The sequence below is a fragment of the Macaca mulatta genome, chromosome 10 (genome assembly GCF_049350105.2).
Source record: "Macaca mulatta isolate MMU2019108-1 chromosome 10, T2T-MMU8v2.0, whole genome shotgun sequence".
NCBI lineage: Eukaryota > Metazoa > Chordata > Mammalia > Primates > Cercopithecidae > Macaca > Macaca mulatta.
The window spans coordinates 73258272-73278169 of NC_133415.1; the positions used below are offsets into that span (position 1 = coordinate 73258272).

Genomic DNA, 19898 nt, shown 5'->3' on the forward strand with positions numbered 1-19898 from the left:
CGTTTTCTCCATGCCAATTCCAGCTGAGTTAGCTACTCTCTCTTTATTGTCATGATCATGATTTTCTCTGTTTTATTCTATTTTTCTGTTTAGCTTTACATTGCAATAAACATTAGAGGAACTTATCTCCTTTTTAATCTATCTTTTCTTCTACTATAGCTATAGATCCATGAGAATGAGGACTATTTTTCACTTCTTTTTCTGTCTTTAGTGGTTACATTGTATCCATCATACAATGAAGACCTAGTTCTTGGTAAGAAATTAAAGATTAGGTATCATTCTTCTGACTTCTAAAAGAGTATTCTTTGTAATACACTTACAATAATAATGGACCAATTGGTTAGAAGAGGGGGAGGTATATTAACCAAGTAAGTAATCTGTAAAAAATGAGATAGCTCTTCACACTATACAGAAATATAATTGTACAACTCTCTCATGATTTCAAAGACCCTGTACCTGGAAATGTGCTTCAAGAACAGAAATAATTCTTATTTAAATGTCTCCTAAGAATTAAGTTATTCATTCACGTATGTATATGTGTCAACTTCTTATTACTGGGTAAACCTGGAGATTCCCTTTCTACCTAGATGAATTTACTGAGGTTTATTTCAGGGATGACATCTTTAAGGGTTCCCAGATTTGATTGCAATTTGTAACAAGTACTGCAATTCTAAGAGTCTGACCCCCAGTTCTCGGGAAAATTTCTCAGCTGACTAGCAGGTTTGTCCAGAAATGTCTCAGTCCTTAGGAAAAACTAAGGAAAACCCTCAATTGTCTATGAAAAAACAGGTGAAACACCTTGAGTAGTTCTCTCATTCCATGCTATCTCCTCTTCTTCCACCTTCTTGGTTTGACAATGGCATGTGGAGATGAGTGATGAATCATATTTAGATTTACTGAAATTTTGAGAGATTATCATTTCCAGATTTCATGCCATAGGACTAACCTGTAGGGGAGACTTTAAAGTAAGGCTATTTGGAGGCCTAAATAATGAAACCCATCCAAGTAGAGGCAAAGATTGAACCACATTATAGCAAACACATCTTTAAAACAAACAGAAACTGCCAACAAAGAGCTCATTTTGTTGCAAAAATTAATTTGTACATATATTTGTTTACAGTTCAAAGTTTATTTTTCCAAAGAAGCTAAGCTATACATCTTAAATCTATTCCCGTCTGCTTGTAATGCATATTTAGTGCTCCTACAATTTAACACTGATAAAACCAAAGAATTAACCCATCTATCACATCCAACACGATGTCTGTGAGAAACAATATAAGTCTAATTTCCAACAAGCAAAGTATCAGATTTTCCCACAACTCTTGCAGAGGGAGAAACCATGTCTGAAGAGGATAGGGAGGAAACCCCCAAGATGGGGCAAAGGGGAGTTTGCATGAGCTCTAGCCTGCTAGGCTGGAGAGACTGTTTCCTGCAGTCAGTCATATCCCAACTGGGCATTCGTATTTCAGGAGGCAGCTTATAGAGCTAAAAGGAAATTCCACAACATCAGACAAACCCAAATTGAGGGACATTCCACAAAGTATCTGGCCTGTATTCATCAAAAATATCATGAAAGACAAAGAAAGACTGAGAAACTCCAGATTAAAATAAAAGAAAAAACAACCAAAGACGTGTTAACTGAATGCAGCATGTAGTCTAGGACTTTCTTTTGCTATAAAATATTTATTTTTGGACAGTTGGGGAAGTGAATTAAGTCTATGAACTGGATAATAGTATTATGGCAATGTTAATTTTTTGATTTTGGTAATAGTACTACAGTTATGTAAGAGACTATCGTTGTTTTTAGAAAATATGCACTGAAATATTTAGGATATCATGTCTGCAACCTATTCCTAAACAGTTCTGTGGGAAATATACTCTCTCTCTCTCTCTCTCTCTCTCTCTCTCTCTCTCTCTCTATATATATATATATATATATATATATATGTGTGTGTGTATATATATATATATCCCCAAGAACTGTTACATCTATGTATGTGTGTCTATTTATTTATTTATTTATTTATATTTCACATATACATGAAATAAGAAAAGGGAGGAAGGGAAAAAAGAATTGGTAAAATGCAGAATGCGAGTATGAAGCATACACAAAAATCATTTGTACAATTCTTGCAACTTTTCTCTAAGTTTGAAATTATGCCAAAATACAAAATATATTTTTCAAGGAGAAAAATATATTTTTCCATCATGTTATTATAATTCTCAGTTATGTGTTAGGATTCTCAGTCATGTGGTCTTGGGGCCTAACCTGCTTTTTAAAACCTTTTGCCAGTTGAGTAGCAATCAAGCAATGCTCCAAGTCCTTCGCAGTGTGAGGTCCTTGCTTTGAAAGAGTCTTTGCCTCTGATTCTTCTTTGCTGAGATGGTTCCTAGGGGGAAGATAGAACCGACCTACCAGCCTGTAGTCACCTCCAGAGGACCCACCATTGTGAATATTCTAAATAGAGCTTCCCATTCTGAAGGCATGAGCAATATTCAACACTTTCACTCAAAACTTTGGTTGAGCCTGTTTAATTTGGCTTTCCTTTAGTTTTACTCTGCTATGCTTGGATAACTGTGTGGATCTATTTACAGCTTTCCCTGTTGTCTGAGAATGTGGCTTTGAGACAGTGTCATAAGCCATTTCCAACATAGATACTAATGATTTCTTTACATTAGCTGCTCCCCTTCACTTCTCCTGAAGGTCATCTGTGCCATGGGACGTGGGCTGGTCCTCTTCATTCCAAGCAGCTCACCCAGACTGCTTCGCCTGGCTTTTCTTCCGGCAGCTATCATGGTAAAAGGCTTGACACAGCCCTGTTCAGGCTTGTCCATGTGCCAAAATCAACATACAATACGTACTTCTGGGTTTTTTAGAGCTGACCCCAAAATATCTATTTACCCAGACGTTCACATTCTCATGAGTAATAGGCAAAGCTCTGAGGACATGCTGTTGGTGGCAGAGCAGAATTCAGAATTCCACTCTGAATTGTAGAGTTGGACGGGGACTTTGAGATCGTCAGTTGCAACTATATCATTTTAGGATAGGGAAAATGGGGCTGTAAGGGGTAAATAACTCGCTCATCAGAACCAGATTAGAACCCAGGTACTCTGTTGCCTGGATCAGTTTCTTTTGATTCTACCAGAGGAATGAATGCACTTGAGCGAAATGACCCCAGGAGCCTGAGTTATTAGGTGGGTGATGGCGAAGGCAGCCTCCCAGATACATACTTTGGGATTAGAGACAACAACGTTTCCAAATCCTTTTTTCAGATTCCTACACGAAGAAACCTCAAACCCAGGATTCAAGCCAAAAACAATGATTCTCAAGTTCCTATGAAATCCTGGATGGATGTTGAACTGGGCAACGTACTAGCTGACTCCCGTGGCAGATGCGAGCCTCAACAAAGCTCCAGGGCTGGCACTTCAAGGGAGCGGAGGTGTGTGTGCGAGTCTGAGTCACATGCAGCAGGCCATCTGCTCTTATCAACAGGATGAGTGAGTGCAAAGGAATATGAAGGCCATTTCTGAAAAGCAATTCGAAATTATATGCCTCCTATTAACCCGACTCATGCGCTTCTCACAGCCTATAGAAAAGCTTACGGAGATGCTTTACAGGGAAACTTCCAGAAACTTATAGAAAAGTACACAGGAACAGGGATATTTCACTGTCTCTCAGGCCTAGGACAATACAAGGCAGTCAACACTATTGACTCATTCATTCATTCACTTATTTGTTTCTTTATTTGTATGATAAATAATTATTGATTTCTACTTTGTATTAGGTGTCAGGCTGTATTATGGCAAGGTGCCACCCTCAAGGAGGTCACAGGGCTGCTATAAACCCTAAGTAACATATGTATTATAAACATATGTGTGTGTGCATACACACACACACAACTGAGTTCCCTTTTTAGTGTTGTTTGTAGCAGCTCTCACAATAAAAAAGGGCAATTCAATTGAATTTTGACCAAAAGATATGCATAGGCAGTTCAAAGAAAAAGAAATGCAAAGGCCAGCTAAACACATGAAAGAGTGTTCACCTAGAACACCATACTAGAACAGTCTAGAACAGTGAGATACCATTTTTAGATATCAGATCAGCTGAAATTTAAAACACTGACAATATCCAGTGTCTACAGGCTCTGAGAGACAGACTCTTTCAAATACTGTTGGCACTGGGAATATAAACTGAGATACGATTTTGATAGCAGTACCGATCAAAATTTTTCATGCGCCCACTTTTTAATCCTCTGTTACCACTTGCAGACATCCATCTCAAATTCATCTCAAGTGGACATTAATTCCTTTCCTTGTCACACAGCATTCCCTCCTCCTTCTAGTGATAGGAGCAAGGCTAACCCTGGGGAATCACTCCCTTTCCCCATGTCCAATTCATGTCACAAGGTGTCATATGCCTAGCCCTAGCCTATGGTTTTTTTGGGGTTTTTTGTTGCTTGTCTGTTTGCTTGTTTTGCTTTTTTTTTTTTTTTTTTTTTTGAGAAGGAGTCTCGCTTTGTGGCCTAGGCTTGAGTGCAGTGGCATGATCTCGGCTCACTGCAACCTCCACCTCCTGGGTTCAATCAATTCTCCTGCCTCAGCCTCCTGAGTAGCTGGGATTACAGGTGCCCGCCACCATGCCTGACTGATTTTTGTATTTTTAGTAGAGACGGGGTTTCATCATGTTGGCCAGGCTGGTCTCAAACTTCTGACCGCAAGTGACCCACCCATCTCAGCCTCCCAAAGTGCTGGGATTACAGGCGTGAGCCACTACACCCGGCCAGCCCTGGCCTGTGAATGGATTACATCCCCCAGCCACAATAATTAACCTAGAGTTGGGCTTTTGATACAATTTGGGAACATTTCCTTGGGCAACTAAGAGAAAACTGTCCTCTGTTTTCCAATGGCCTTGGAGTTCTGAGGGTAGAAGCCTGGAACTCCTGGCAATGAAAAGGAAAGATCTGGAGAATGACATGACATGGGGGACAGCAGAGAGGGTGGGACCAGTCCCTGTGACACTTCTTGAGCCCTTGGTAGCTGATTCTAAAACCAGATTCGCCCTTTCACCAAATAAATTCGCTTTTGCTGAAGCTAGTTGAGGTTGGGTTTTCTTTTTCTTTTTCTTTTTCTTTTTTTTTTCCTATTGAAACAGAGTTTCACTCTTGTCAACCCTGCTGGAGTGCAGTGGCACAATCGCTCACTGCAGCCTCCTCCTCCTGGGTTCAAGCGATTCTCCAGCCTCAGCCTCCCGAGTAGCTGGGATTACAGGCACCTGCCACCAGGTTTCTATTTTCAGTAGAGATGAAGTTTCACCATGTTGGCCAGTCTGCTCTGGAACTCCTGACCTCAGGTGGTCTGCCCACCTCAGCCTCCAAAAGTGCTGGGATTACAGGCGTCAATCACCGCGCCCAGCCGAAGCTGGGTTTTCTATTGCTGAAAACTAAAAAGCTCAAACAGACACACTCATCTACAGGATGGCTGGCACATGTGTGCAAGATATATGCACTTAGATAGTCATTGCAGAATTTTTTATAACAGTGGAAAAAGTATCAGCACCCTAAGTGTTTATCAGTAGCAGAAATGTTTCAATAATTATAGTATATCACACTGTATTATGGAATCCAAGGGTATTGTACTATCGAAAAAAAAAAGTCACAGTACAACATGTATAATGTGATTTCATTCATGTGAAAAGGACTGTGTATAAGGATGTGTTCAAATTCACTTATCATTGTATACACAGATTGGTAAATGTATTCACATTTGTATATCTACATACTTTTAAATGTGTAGATATAAAGAAAAAATTTGGAAGTATGTATACCAAACAGTGGTTAGTTCTGGAAGGAAAGTAGACCAGGATGAGAGGGAGAAGGGAGAAGGGAGGGGAATAGGTGATGAAGGAGAAACATTTTATTCTTTGTTTTCCTGTGTCATTTTAAATGTTTGTTTAAAAAGAAACAAAGGGGAATCCAGACACAAACAATGCCTTAGGCAAAGGCAAGAAAATGCTGAAAGAGAATACTGAAATGTTTTAGGTTAGGTTCTTCCAAAAGTCAACCCTCAAGCAAAGATTCCAATGTGAGTAGTTTATTTGGAAGGTGATTCAGGGAAACACTGATAGGGAAGTGAGGAAGTGAGACAGGAAATGAAGGAAGCAAACAAAGGATGAATCAAACCCGAGTTACCACTGAGGGCAACTGGAACTTAATCCTGCTGAGGAACTCCATGAAGCAATGTCAAACATGTGCCTCAGAGTTATCTCACTCAAGGGAGGAAAGAGTGGAGGTATTTATACACCCATTCTTGGAAGTCATTGGTCAGGGATGCTTCCAGGGGCCATTAACTCCCTGGCGCTTGAAGCCTTCCCCACACATGGGCAGAGTGGGTTGTGCTGGTCAGAGAAGCCCTTGGGCAGAGTGTCAGGTGCTGGCAGCTGGAATTTGGGCCAGTGTTCATAAAAATGCCAAATGTTGAGAGAACGTACAGAGGGCACAAAGATCATCGGCTTTGAGTGTGTTCTTCCAGGACTGATAAGGATCTTAGTGTAGATGTGAACAGATGGTATCAGGAGAGGTGAGTGAAGAGACTTGGAAAGACCAGGGTGAGACTTTGAGGTTGAGATGATGAAGAGATCTTTTCCACCATGTTAAGAACTTCTTGACAATGGGAAGCTACCAACCTGTGTGAGTCAAGAGGTGATTAGATTAGATTCGTACCTTAGAAATTCATTTTTAGAACAGTGTGTCTAATTATAGGGGTCTGGTTGTATTCAACACATTCACGTGTAAAGATCCACTAATTGTGAGTGTCACAAGTAACATTTACCCCTTTAATAAATACCTGTTCAGCACTCCCTACGAATATCTGTTAAGCCCCAAGGATGTGTTTTCAATACTTTTTTTGAGACAGAATCTCATTCTGTCACTTAGGCAGGAGTGCAGGGGTGCAATCTCGGCTCATAGCAACCTCTGCTCCCAGGTTCAGACAATTCTCCTGCCTCATCCTCCTGAGTAGGTGGGATTACAGGCACACACCACCATGCCCAGCTAATTTTTGTATTTTTAGTAGAGATGGGGTTTCACCATATTGGTCAGGCTGGTCTCGAACTCCTGACCTCATGATCTGCCCACCTCGGCCTCCCAAAGTGCTGGGATTACAGGCATGAGCCACCACGCCCGGCCTTCAATACTTTTTTCAAACAGAGTTTACAAGTGATTTTTCTTAACGAAATACAGATAATTCCCTAATCATCACGTGAGATCTGTTCAATTTGCAGCCCTGTGTATGCTATTGACGGGGGATGATAGGCGAGGAGCTCCAGTGTGGGGAATTGTGCTCATAGATGCTGCTTTTCTCCTGTTAGCTGACACATGAGCTCCGTCTGTCAGCATTGAAATTGTTAAGAAATGGTGTTTATATAATGAAATTAGAGCACACACTGAAGTCAATTGGGACCACTGGGAAGTTTGTTTATTTGTTTGTTTTTTCCAGCCATCCAAGAAAGAAATAATGGTCTTGAATTCAGGTCGAATTTTCAGGTGTTGAAGGGAGGGGCTGAATCTGGGCTGGCCATTCTCCATTTGTTGCTTACCCTACCAGATCCGTTTTGCTCCCCTCTCTGCACTCTTTGTACCCCAGGAGCCTGCCTCCCATCTGTGGCCTACAGCACCGAACTCCTTTGCCCTGTGATTTTTGGTTGGCCTTTGCCAATTGGAAGCACTGGCAGGAGATCAGAGGATGAGAAGAGGGAAGCAAATGATGGTGGTGATTGTCTCCCTGGCTTTCGTCCCTAACTGCCCCTACCTTTCCAGAGTCCTGGCAGCGGCTGCATCCCCTGTTTTAGCTCCCATCAGGTGGCCCTTCTTCCACAGCTCCAAGCTTAGAGATCAGGTACTTTTAGGAATTCCCACTGCCGACCCTTGCACCTTATTCTCCTAAGGATGGTAAATGCATCCTGCAGCTGCCTTTGGGTCTTTTGCAACTGTTTTGTTTTTTTGTTTGTTTGTTTTGAGATGGAGTCTCACTCTGTCACCCAGGCTGGAGTGCAGCAGCTTGATCTTGGCTCACTGCAACCTCTGCCTCCTGGGTTCAAGTGATTCTCCTGCCTCAGCCTCCCGAGTAGCTGGGAATACAGGTGCCCGCCACCACACGGGCTAATTTTTATATTTTTAGTAGAGACAGGGTTTCACCATGTTGGTCAGGCTGGTCTTGAACTCCTGAACTCAGGTGATCTGGCCGCCTTGGCCTCCCAAAGTACTGGAATTACAGATGTCAGCCACTGCATCCAACCTTGCCACTGTTACTTAGCTTCCTCCTCCCTACTCTGGAAGCCGACTGTTCATTAAACTCTCCACCTTTCAGCCCTTTGCGTGCTCAGTTTCCTGCAGGAACTGAAATTTCTACAGAGAAGAAAAGAATGTTTCAAAGGTTACATTAAGCCTGGTCAGATTTCATGATCAACTAAACATGTGCATGGGAGGTTGGGAAGAAGGAAAAGACAAAGACTCCCCAGTTTCTTGCTGGAACAGGGAGACAGATAGTTGGCAGTGTGAGGGATGAAGCCACACAGGAATGAGCAGACAGAAATGCTGCATGATAAGGAGTAGGCAAAGTTTCTCACAGGTGAGTTGGCATTTTGGACATGTGAACTTGATTCTCCAAGCTGGAGATGCTGCCACTTGGACAGAGGAGATGGAGATGGAGCTGAGGACTGAAACCGAGATTGGAAATAGATTTGGGAGAATGGAAAGCCATTAAGAAAACCTTGGGCAAACCTTGTGGCTTACACCTCCTTCCTTTTTCTCTGAATCTGCTTCTCCTCCAGCCCCACCCAAATCCTCCCCCTTCAGCCCAGATTCCCCACATCCCCAAGTAAGGTTACCCTTTAGGCACAGTATCCCACACTTTCAAATCTTGCCCTTTTTCATCACCAAAGATTTTCTAGTTTACAATCTTTCCAAGCCCAGAATATTGTTTTCCAAAATGACAATGAACTCCTTTGATAAAGTACCTCCTTCTAATGTAAAAATAAACTCATGTATTACTGTTCCAGGAGAGGATTTGTACATTTTCAAAGGACAATGACCAGACTACCAATTGAACAATGACTGAAGTCCTTATTTCTCAAAGTAGGATCCCCCTGCTCCTGAAAAGACAAGAGAGTATTCTGCAGAGTGGCCAGGACCGTGGAAGAGATATGGTCCATCCTCCTGAAGTTTCATTTCCACTCAAAGATTTGCAGATGGGTGATAATTTTATGTTACATAAAACATGAATATATGATGGGAAAGACGCAAAGTTCCTACCAATTTTTAAGATAAAACATAAACCTCCAAAGGATTCCTTGCCAAAAGTTCACATTGAATTGGACCTGCTCGTGAGGATGCATAGTGGGAAAGGGGGGCTAAGTTGGAGAAAACTGTCTCTCCAAGGACTATTCCAAAGGCAGGAATTTCTGGACATTGGAGAGCAAATATATTAGAGCCAGCAACTCTCATGATATTCCCACAAATCTTGCCTCTTTGGCCCACCCAGACGCCTTAGACAATGCCTGTGTCTTAAGTGGCAGTCCCTTGCTTAGTGGCCTTCCCTAACTTTGGAAATTGGTGCATAAAATACCTTTCAGATGATGTAAATTCATCTACTATAAGTCTTTAGGTGTTTCTGTCATACACTGAATTTTAAGTATAGCACATTTGCTTTCTTCCTGCGGAGAACATATCCTGATTCCAGGAAAGTCTGCCAGGGGAGAAGAAAAAAGTGCATACACCAACTTCTTGAAACATTTAGCACCTGCCACAATCACCAATAAATCTAAACTGGACAACTTGACATTTCCTCAAACAAGACCCCACCTCTCAAAGAACATTTGTTCTAACATGAAAAACAATAAAAGCCCAGCTGATAGAATGCAAAACATTCTTCCTTGTCTAACTGCAGAAGCAAAAACAAAATAATTGCTTGCTTAGGCAGCGATCTGAGCCATTCCACAATCCATGAATGTTATGGTACTGTTCAAATGGCATCAGTAATAACCCTCAATAATTTTCAAATTGGAAGAATTTATACACTGTGTCAACACTCAATTTTTTTTTGAAACCTACCTGCCCAAAGAAAACTGCACTCTGATCTTCTTAAGCACTGTATATGCCTGAATGAGGACTGTGGAACTTGTTGCATCCTTTTTTACTTTGTAAAAACACAGTTGTCAGTTCCGGCTTTAGAAACAATTCAACTTATAAACAATTTAATGGAGGTTTCCTGTCTCCTCCTTTCCCCTTTAACATGGAGCCTTCCTCCGTTGTTTCCAAAGGAGGACCTTAGCTTCCCCACCAAACCCCCACACCCACCAATCCTCCTCCCTCTCTCTACGCAAGGGCTGCCAAGATCTCCCAAAAGCAGGACAGGATATAGCAGAGCCTCTTCCAGTTTCCCAGTCTCTCGAGCTGCCTCTCGAAGGGCTGAAAGTTTAAGCCTCAGCAGCTTCTGAGCACGTTCGTTGCAGTCAGCCACTTGGGGAATCCAATGGACCTTTGCTTGGAACATTGTTCTCTAGGAAAAATGCATCCCAAGTTCCAGGGGACTTTGGAACAGAACATTTTCACATGATAGCATGTGATCTGCACAAAATGTTAGAGTCTGATGCATGGTTTCCATGGACCTACAAGATTTCATGGGAGTTTCCTAGCAATGTCACTAACAATTAATCTAGGGGCCTTTGGGAAAGATTAGAAAGACCATCCATTTACTTAAACCATTATTAGCAAAATAGGGGCAAAAAGTTCATTCTTTGAATTTGATTTTTGTTATTTTATAATATATCAGAAATAGTCACATTGGAGGAAATCAGAACTGTTTGGGACTTCTTTTACTTTTTTAATGGGTTGGCATTGTCATTTTGATTTCTATGTAGACAAACCAAGCTTAAGGCCTATTAATAATACTAAGAAGGACTTGATACTAGATAGAAAAGCAGATTTATGCAAATACCAGCCTTGGTTTTGGTACTAACTTGGTAACATTTGGGTGTCCGTTTTCTCATGAGTTAGGTTTGCCTAAGGCTTCCTTCCAGTTTAATGCTTCATGATTCCAATCATTTCTTCCCTGTCTTCATGCATGGTTCTCTGATGGTACCTTCCTTCCCTGGAGGAATCTTTGCCAAGAAGCCTCTGGTATAGCTACCAACATAGCTGTGCCACCTGGTTCCATGGATTGGCATCTCCATCACCTAATGAAGCAGAGATAACATGGAGGACCTCGGTCAATACTATCTACAAACCTCAGTCGATATCATTTGCAAACCTCCCTGAGACTACTCCTGATTCAGTGTTAACATTCACAATATTTAATTAGGCACCATTCAATTTCATTTACCAAATGTCAAGCAGATGACAAAATTCTCCCAATTTGATAAAAAATTTTAATGTTGACATTAATTCACTTTTATTTTAGAAAACAGCAAGACATCTTAGATGTTGAAAATAGAAAAGTCAGTATCACCAAAGTCTGTTTGTTGGTATAAGAGAAAAAATTGAGTTAATTATTTTTGTTGTCTGTTCTCTGTGCCTCCCTCCTTTCTCTCTCTCTCTCTCTCTCTCTTTCTCTCTCCCCTCCCTCTTTCTTTCCCTCCCTCCCTCTATCCCCTCTCTCACACACACAAACACACACAAATATATACTCACCATCCCTTCAATGTGTGCCAAAGGCCTCTTTTCAACAGTCAAAGCATGTTAAGCATAAAGCCAAGTCCTACTTGGCAGAGAGGTTTTTATTCCAAAGAACTTTAGATTAAACAACCTGCTAAGTCAAAACAGCTTGCGTGAGCTTTCAAATCAGATAAAACAAAGGGTCAGCTAAACTATGGCCTATGAGCCAAATATGTCTTACCACCTGTTTCTGTATACCTGTAATCTAAAAATGGTCTTTATGTTTTTAAAGAGTTAAATATAATTTTAAGTATAATATTTTAAGACACAAAAATTACATGAAATTTGAAATTTCAGTGTTCATAAATAGTTTTATTAGAATACAACCACAACTGCTTGCCTCTATATTATCTGTGGTTGCTTTCACACTACAACAGAAGAGACTAGTAATTGCAACAAAGACCATATGACCCACAAAGCTGAAATATTTACTATCTGCCCCTTTACAGAAAAAGTTTGCCAATTCTTGTGATAGGCCCACACTTTGATTCTGCCATTTAACATCTCTGTGGCATTAAGCAAGTTTCTTACCCTCTGTGACCTCAATTTTTCTTTCTAAATTAAATCATGGTATACAACTTGCAGATATCTACAACGATACTTGGCACCACATATATTGGTTCTTCTGCCACATCTCTTTCCCATGTCTTTCTCTATGTAGCTGTCAGAGGCAACAGGCCAACAGATGTTGGCACAGCTCAACTTGCAAAGAGGGCAGACCACATCATATCTTGGTTGCAAGGACCAGGGCTGGGCTTCTGGGTCTGCTTTAGTAAAAGTTATTTTTGGCCAGTACCTGGACTTTTTATTATTTTCCTTTCAGTGGAAGCAAAAGTGGATATTTGCAAATTTGCATCTCCCACTTTTGCTAGTATACTCCTGGGAAATTCTTGACCAAGAGGAAAGTGTGTTTTAGTTGTTAAACTGATAAAACATATAAAACTACGTCAACAAGCACTAAAAGTTGGAGGGTCTGGGCAGCCCACTCCATGAAAATTAGAATTATGTATCCAATATGCAATTACTGCAAAGCATAACAACTCCCACAGTGACAGCCCAAAATCACAAGGTCCTTGGAGACTTCCCTGCTATTCTCCGGATCTCTCTGCCCACTTCATTCAAAACTTCTTTTACCACTAAGTCAACTCAACAAGGAAAATGGTACTCCAAAACCAGCTGAGCAGATGATTTCTACCTCAGAAGGAAACCACTATGTTTAGAGAAATTAAAGTACAACTCGGGTAGTTTTCTACCTAATTGGGAGGCGGCGTGTTCCTGTGGAATGAACTTTGGAAGAGTCCTGTGTTCACATATCAGTGGGCCTCCTCCAGCTCTGTGACCTTGCCCATCTGGCTCTCTGAACCTCAGTCACCTTATCTGAGTAATGATGGAAATAATTTTTACCCCATAGGGTTGATATGGGATAAAACAAGATTACTTATAAAGTATATCATGAGCTTATGAGCAATGTCTAGCACAGAACGCTGCTATCCTGACTTCTATTCCAAGTGGAATCAGGGGTTCAGCATTGCCACCATACCAAATACCTGCCAGTGCCAGGAACTGTATCTATATACAAGATGCTAGTTAATATTTGCAACAGCTCTGTGTAGCTGACAATTCTGGCTTCATCTTTTAGATGAAGATATTGATTAACCCATTTGGAAATAATGATGGGAAAGTGCTATTTTCTGTATGAAATGTATAAACTTAAGGACTAGAGGAATTGTCTGTAGCTGGCTGGTTCTGCAGGCTAGCTTTGTTCCATAAAAATTACTAATGGTGTCCAGGGCTGCAAAGATGGCAGAAATAATTTATTTAATCTTGCCAATTGAAAAAAAAACTTTTTATTAAAATACAGTATACAGAAAATACCCTTAAGCATACAGTCCAATGAACTTTCACAAACTGAACACAATCCTGCAACCAGCACCCAGACTAAGAAACAGAACCTGACTAGCATCCAAGAAGTCCCCAGTAATGCTTTCTTCTAGTCACTAATACTAATTACTATCCTGACTTCTTTTGGTTGTTTGTTTGTTTGTTTGTTTTGAGATGCTGCCTCGCTCTATCACCCAGGCTGAAGTGCAGGGGTGCCATCTCTGCCCACTGCAAACTCCACCTCCCAGGTTCAAGTGATTCATGTGCCTTAACCTCCCAAGTAGCTGGGATTACAGGCATCTGCCACCACACCCAGCTAATTTTTATATTTTTAGTAGAGACGGAGTTTTGTCAAGTTGGCCAGGCTGCTCTCGAACTCCTGGCCTCAAGCAATCTGCACAACTCAGCCTCCCAAAGTGTTGGGATTACAGGTGTGAGCCACCGCATTCGACCTGCTATCCTGACTTCTAATAGCACAAATCAGTGGTGTTTGTTATACAAACTACAGTCATAGAGTGTGTATTTTTGTGCATGCATCTGGCTTCTTTTGCTCAACATTTACGTTTATAAATAAGATTCATCTATATTGATGCATGTAATTTAGAATTATATCATGCACTCTCAATACTATATAGCACCCCATTTTTGCAAACATGCCAGAATTTATTTATCCAATCTATTGCTGATGGGCATTAGAGTAATTCCAGTTTTGAGGAGTTTGAACATTCTACTACATGTCTTTGGTGACTGTTTTCTGCGTTCTGTTAAGTACACACCTACAAGTGGACTTGCTGAACAATAGCATAGCTACTTTCAGCTTTAGTAGATACTAGCAACCATTTTTCCGAAAAGGTTTTGTCAGTGTATACTCCCACCAGCAGTGCGTGTGAGTTCCAGTTGTCCCACATCCTTGCCAACAGTGAGCATCTTCCATCTATTTCATCTTTGTCATGCTGGTCGGTGCCTGCTTGCATTCTTATTTTTGTCCCATATACCCAAAATATTCAACGACAAGAATGAAAGACAAGAAGTGAGTACAGGAAGAGCAAATTGAGGGAGCATCACAAAGACTCCAAGAAAAACATGGGGGCCACAGCCACGTAATTACCCACTAGGAACCATCATTATTGAATGCATCTGGAATTCTAGTGCTCAATGACTCAGCCCCTCGCCATTGGTGCATTTAATGCCAACGGTGTATTTAAATTAAAATTCTATAACAGATTCCTGATTTTCCATCATCCCACATTTGGACTTCAGAATTGCATTTTCTTCCCACCACTTTTTGGGTCTCCCAGGAGAGCCTTAATGAAATTTGGGATGTTGGCAAGGAACAAGTATGAGAAATAGGAGAAGACCGGGCTCTGGATATAGTAACAATCTATAAACATAAATATGTACTTCAAAATGGGAAGGAGTGGGGAGGAAGAGGCCTGGGGTGTCCCCAACATATCTTGTCTATAGGGATAACATCACCAGTTGGATACACAGTAATAGTAATACCTTGCCATTGCATAGCTTTTTGTAATTTATAAAATGCTCTGGGAATCTATGGCATGCCTAGCAAGAAACAGATCCTGGGAAAGCAAGGTGCTGGAGGGAGGGCTGCTGCATATCTGGCTTCACAGGAGAACCTTTACTGCAGTAGTGGAGTAGAGGCTGCCCTCAGTGAATGTGGGTTTAGGACAATAACAGGAGGGGCTCATTCACTGCCTTTCTTTCTCTCTCTCTCTGTTTCTCTCTCTCTCTCTCTCTCCCTCTCTCTCTCTCTCTCCCTCTCTCTCTCTCTCTCTCTCTCTCTCGGTCCCTGTGTCTGTGTCATGCCATCTGACCCTGGGGTGATGCTGAAAATGGACCTCCCTCCCTGACTGTTCCCATGCAACATACATCCCTACCCCCTACAGCAACCCAAAACAGTTTCACTCCTGAATGTCCTTTAGCATGTGGCCCGGACTCCATAGCTCTTAATAATAGCCAATACTTACTGGATGCCCACCATATACCAAGGAGTGTGCTAAACACTTACATGCATTATTTATTTTGATTTTGGCTTAATTTCCACAAAACTCAGCCACACAGCAGATAATTCACAAGACTCAGGATAAATCCAGCTCTCCCTCTCTACCCAGAAAGCCATGTGATCTGAGGAGGACTTTTCCCTCTCCAAAACACACCCATGCCTGCTGATGCTTAAGGTCCCACAGCTCCAGCTTTGTTTCTGTGTCAAAAAGGGTGTTTGTGCTTGTTTGATGCATTAATGTTTATTGGACACATTATCAAACATTGACACCTTAAGGGAACATGTTTAGAAGAAAAAAGACCTTTTGTAACCTGAGAGCCTGGGATCCCGAGCTTCTGAAATGTCAGGAACATGAACTGCAGAACAATGTTCTCTTCCCTTTAGAGTTTCTAAATCCACAAATATTTTTGTAGATTTCCTTTGAGACAACTCTCTCAGACTCTGGGGCAAAGACTAACTCAAAAGGTGAGGATGAAACAGACATCAAATTATTTCTCCAGTCCCAACATGATAGAACAAATAAGTTCCCTTTCATTCTGTACTTGGAGCTAAGTTTTAATTATTTTACCCAACAACGTATTAACCTCCAAATGGGTATGGTTTAAGGAAACAAAACAGACACTTGAAAAGGTCTAGATATTTCATAGTTGACAGAGGCATAATGGGTCCTTACAGCCCATTGGGGTATCATTGGGATAAATGTGGTTGAGATAGTGATCGTTGACACCAGGCGAAGGACAAACTCAACACTACCACCCAGCCCCAAGGCCACCAAGATAGGAAGAGCGCTGTCTTCTTTCACCTTTCATCCTCCCCTTGCTCTATTCTCTGGTCTTACCTACCTCCAAACCATTTTCTACAATGTAGACAAAAAGAAATTACATAATCTAAGTGATTCATTCCCCTGTGGTTACCCCTTTGCTCTTGGAGCAAGAATTCAAATGCTAACAGATACAAAAGTATAGTGAGAGAGGAGGAATAAGTGCTAGTGTTCTATAGCACTACAAGGTGTCTGTAATTAACAATAATTAATTATATATTTCCAAATAGCTAGAAGAGTGGATTTTGAAGCTTCCCAACACAAATAAATGATCAAGGTTTGAAGGGATGGACATGCTAATTACCATGATTTGATCATTACATATTGTATACATATATGGAAATAACATACTACATCCCATAAATATATACAGTTATTATGTGTCAATTAAAAATAATAACAGAGCAAGAAAAATATCTTAAATGCTTAACAACACCAACAATGATCTGAGGAATCTGGCTCCTACCTACTTTATTTGACCATCCCTCACCAGTGCATATATCAGTCATTTCAGTATTCTTTTAGTTCTTCATACATAGTGAGTGCTCACCCACATTCAGGCCTCCCACCCCACTGTTCTGCACATCTGCCTGGAAAAATAATTACACTTAGCTCCCGCTCCCTGTCACTGAATGAACTTTGACTCACTCCTTGGATCTCAGATTAGATTTCTGCAAGAAACCTTTGTCAGGTCCCCAAAAGTGAATAAGACCCAAGTGTTCCCAATGCCTTCCCTTGCATTAACCCAATGTCCATTGACCATAATTGCCTATTCGTTTATCTACATCTTTGAATGTCTTGTTCACTGGTGTATCCCATGTCCTAGTACAAGGTCTGCCCAACAGTAAGTACTAAACTATTTTTTCACGTTGAATTAATTGAATAATTTGTTTATTAAACTAAGGTCATTTCTTCTAACCAAATAACAGATTGCCAAATTTCCTTCAACCTTCTAGGATAAGCTTGCCATTTCTTTTTGAGAAAGGAAAAGAGAAACTTAACGGAGAGAAGTAAGCCTACTACTCTGCAAAACTAAATGAATTAATTCCATTCAGCCAACAAGTAAATACAGGATTAGGAGTCAAACAGTGACAAAACCTCCCTTCTTTGGCATGTGTTGAATGCATGACCAGCTCTGAAATGTCTTCTATTTTCCCAGACTGCTTTTGTTGCTTAATTGTTCAGCAAAAAAAGAAGGAAATTCAGGCACTCCCAGGTCTCCCTCCCACGGAAACCTGTTTTACTAGCTGCATTTTATATGGCTACAGAAGGCCCCAGAAGGAACTTACGGAAAAGAACAGGGGCTTAACAACCGTGCATCCTTCAGCTCCAGAACACACACTCAAGCTCGTGAGAGAGTCCGGGTTGGATGTTTTCCTTGTCTTCCTCTCAGAGCTGCTGCGTCATTCATTGAACTTGTATTTTGGTACTGGTACAAAGCATTCCCTTTATGGTTCACTCCCAGTCTTAAACCTTACATGTGACCACACGTCAATGTGTATTTTTATGGTTCTATAATCTCAAGACTTTTAAATCTCTGTTGCTTAAAAGCATACAGTGAGCTGAAGCGGAAAGCTCTGGAAGTTTCTGATCATCTAGAAACAGTTGATATGCTGGTTCTAAGTGGCTTCATGGCTTCAGTTCTTTCAGGGACTGGACATAGCAGAGAAAAGGCCCTGGCACCTAATTAATTCTTCAGGGCCTTCAAAACAAAAATTAAAAGTGATCAGAAAACATGCAACCTGTTTCTGTGTAAATGCTTCAGCTGTAGAAACCTGTATCTGCTTGCCCACTGGCAGGCTTCCTCCCTAGGGCCTGCTCCTTGGCTATCTCACAGTACATCCGCAGAACTGATTTTCTTCCCTGAGCTTACAGGGAAATCCTTGGGTGGCCTCAATGAAAGGTGGAATTTAAAAAAATAAATAAATTTTATTGTGCATATTTGAGTTTTACAACATGATGTTATGGGATACATATAGATAATAAAATGGTTACTATAGTAAAGCAAATTAACGTATCTATTGTCTCACATAGTTTTTTTGGTGACAAGAGCAACTGAAAATGACTTATTTAACAAAGATCTCTAATTCAATATAATCGTATTAACTTTAGTCCTTATGTTGTACATTCAATCTCTAAACTTGTTCATCCTATACATCTGCAATTTTGTTCCCTTTGACCTATGTTCCCCCATTTGCTCTCAACCTCTCTTTTCCCCCATGGTAACCACAGTTTTATTCTGTGTACTTGACCTCTTTTTAAAAATACATTCCACATATAAGTGAGATCATGCAGGATTTTTCTGCGCCTGGCTTATTTCACTTAGCATAATGTTTTCCAGGATCACCCATGTTATGGCAAATGGCAGGATCTCTTCTTTAAAACTGAATAATATTCCACTGTATTATGTATATACCACATTTTCTGTATCCATTTGTCAGCTGATGAACATTTAGGTGTTTCCATGTCTTGTCTATTGTGACTAGTGCTGCAATGAACACGGGAGTGCAGATATCTTTATGAGGTAGTGACTTCATGTTCCTCAGGTACATACCCAGGAGAGTGATTGCTGGGTTGTACGGTAGTTCTAATTTTAATTTCACACTGTTTTCCATAATGGCTACATCAACCTACATTCTGAAATGTGGAAAATTTACAAGGAAAATAAAAACAGGAGAGAGGCTCAGGATGTAGGAAATGTGTTCTCTTTCTGTTCTGCAGAAAACTTTCCTTATCTTCTCTCAACTCACATTTCTTTTTCTCATCTCTCATTCTTCATTCTTATAGACGAATATTTTGTGAATCCAGAGTAAGGTCTGATTTTATTCCAAAATTAGCACCGTTTTTCTGGCACTGACACAGGGGATTACGTATCAAAAGAATATTTGCAAATGTGAATTTGATGAAAACTATTGCATCTACCTCTCTATTTTGACGTCATTAAATAATTTTCTATACCTAGAACACTTGAGATGGTTTTGCATTATAAAAGTTTAATTCTCATATGCATCAAATATTTGTTTTTTAATGTCAAATTGGTCAGTTATTACTTCTTTCAAAATCTTCTTTGACTTTTGTTTCTCTTCTTTTTTTCTTTTTTCTTTTTTTTTTGGTTGTTTTTTAAAAAATCATTTGTTTCTGAAAGATGGTCATATAGAAGAAAATAAGCTCAAGGCCCTCGATACTTCGGTCAAGGTCTTCACCTCCAGTTGAATAAATTCTGCATTCAAGGACCGCACATGGAAGTGGGTGGGAATAGTTACATTTCCAGCCACTCTGCATCTCTAGCTTTAATTTGTTTGCAGTGAAAATTCCCAAGGTTTTGTTTCGTTTTATTTTGTTTTGTCCATTTGCTCCCTCTCTGATCTGTACTTGTGCCAGCAAATCATTTCTGACCCAAGTGAACAATTTTACAGAGAGCCCTGTTCATTTCCACTTGTTAGATTTGGCCCAAACTCAGCGGTCATGG

The 19898-nt window shown here is 40.6% G+C and overlaps 1 long non-coding RNA gene across 1 annotated transcript; it reads right to left on the reverse strand.

The window, feature by feature from the left end:
• Positions 1-10794: 10794 nt before the first annotated feature.
• Positions 10795-17856, reverse strand: LOC144332040 (uncharacterized). Its single transcript, XR_013399744.1, has 3 exons — positions 17719-17856; positions 11685-11799; positions 10795-11230 (listed from the first exon to the last, which is right to left on the reverse strand). It is a non-coding gene; the product is annotated as an uncharacterized LOC144332040 (long non-coding RNA).
• Between the last annotated feature and the right edge of the window lie 2042 nt (positions 17857-19898).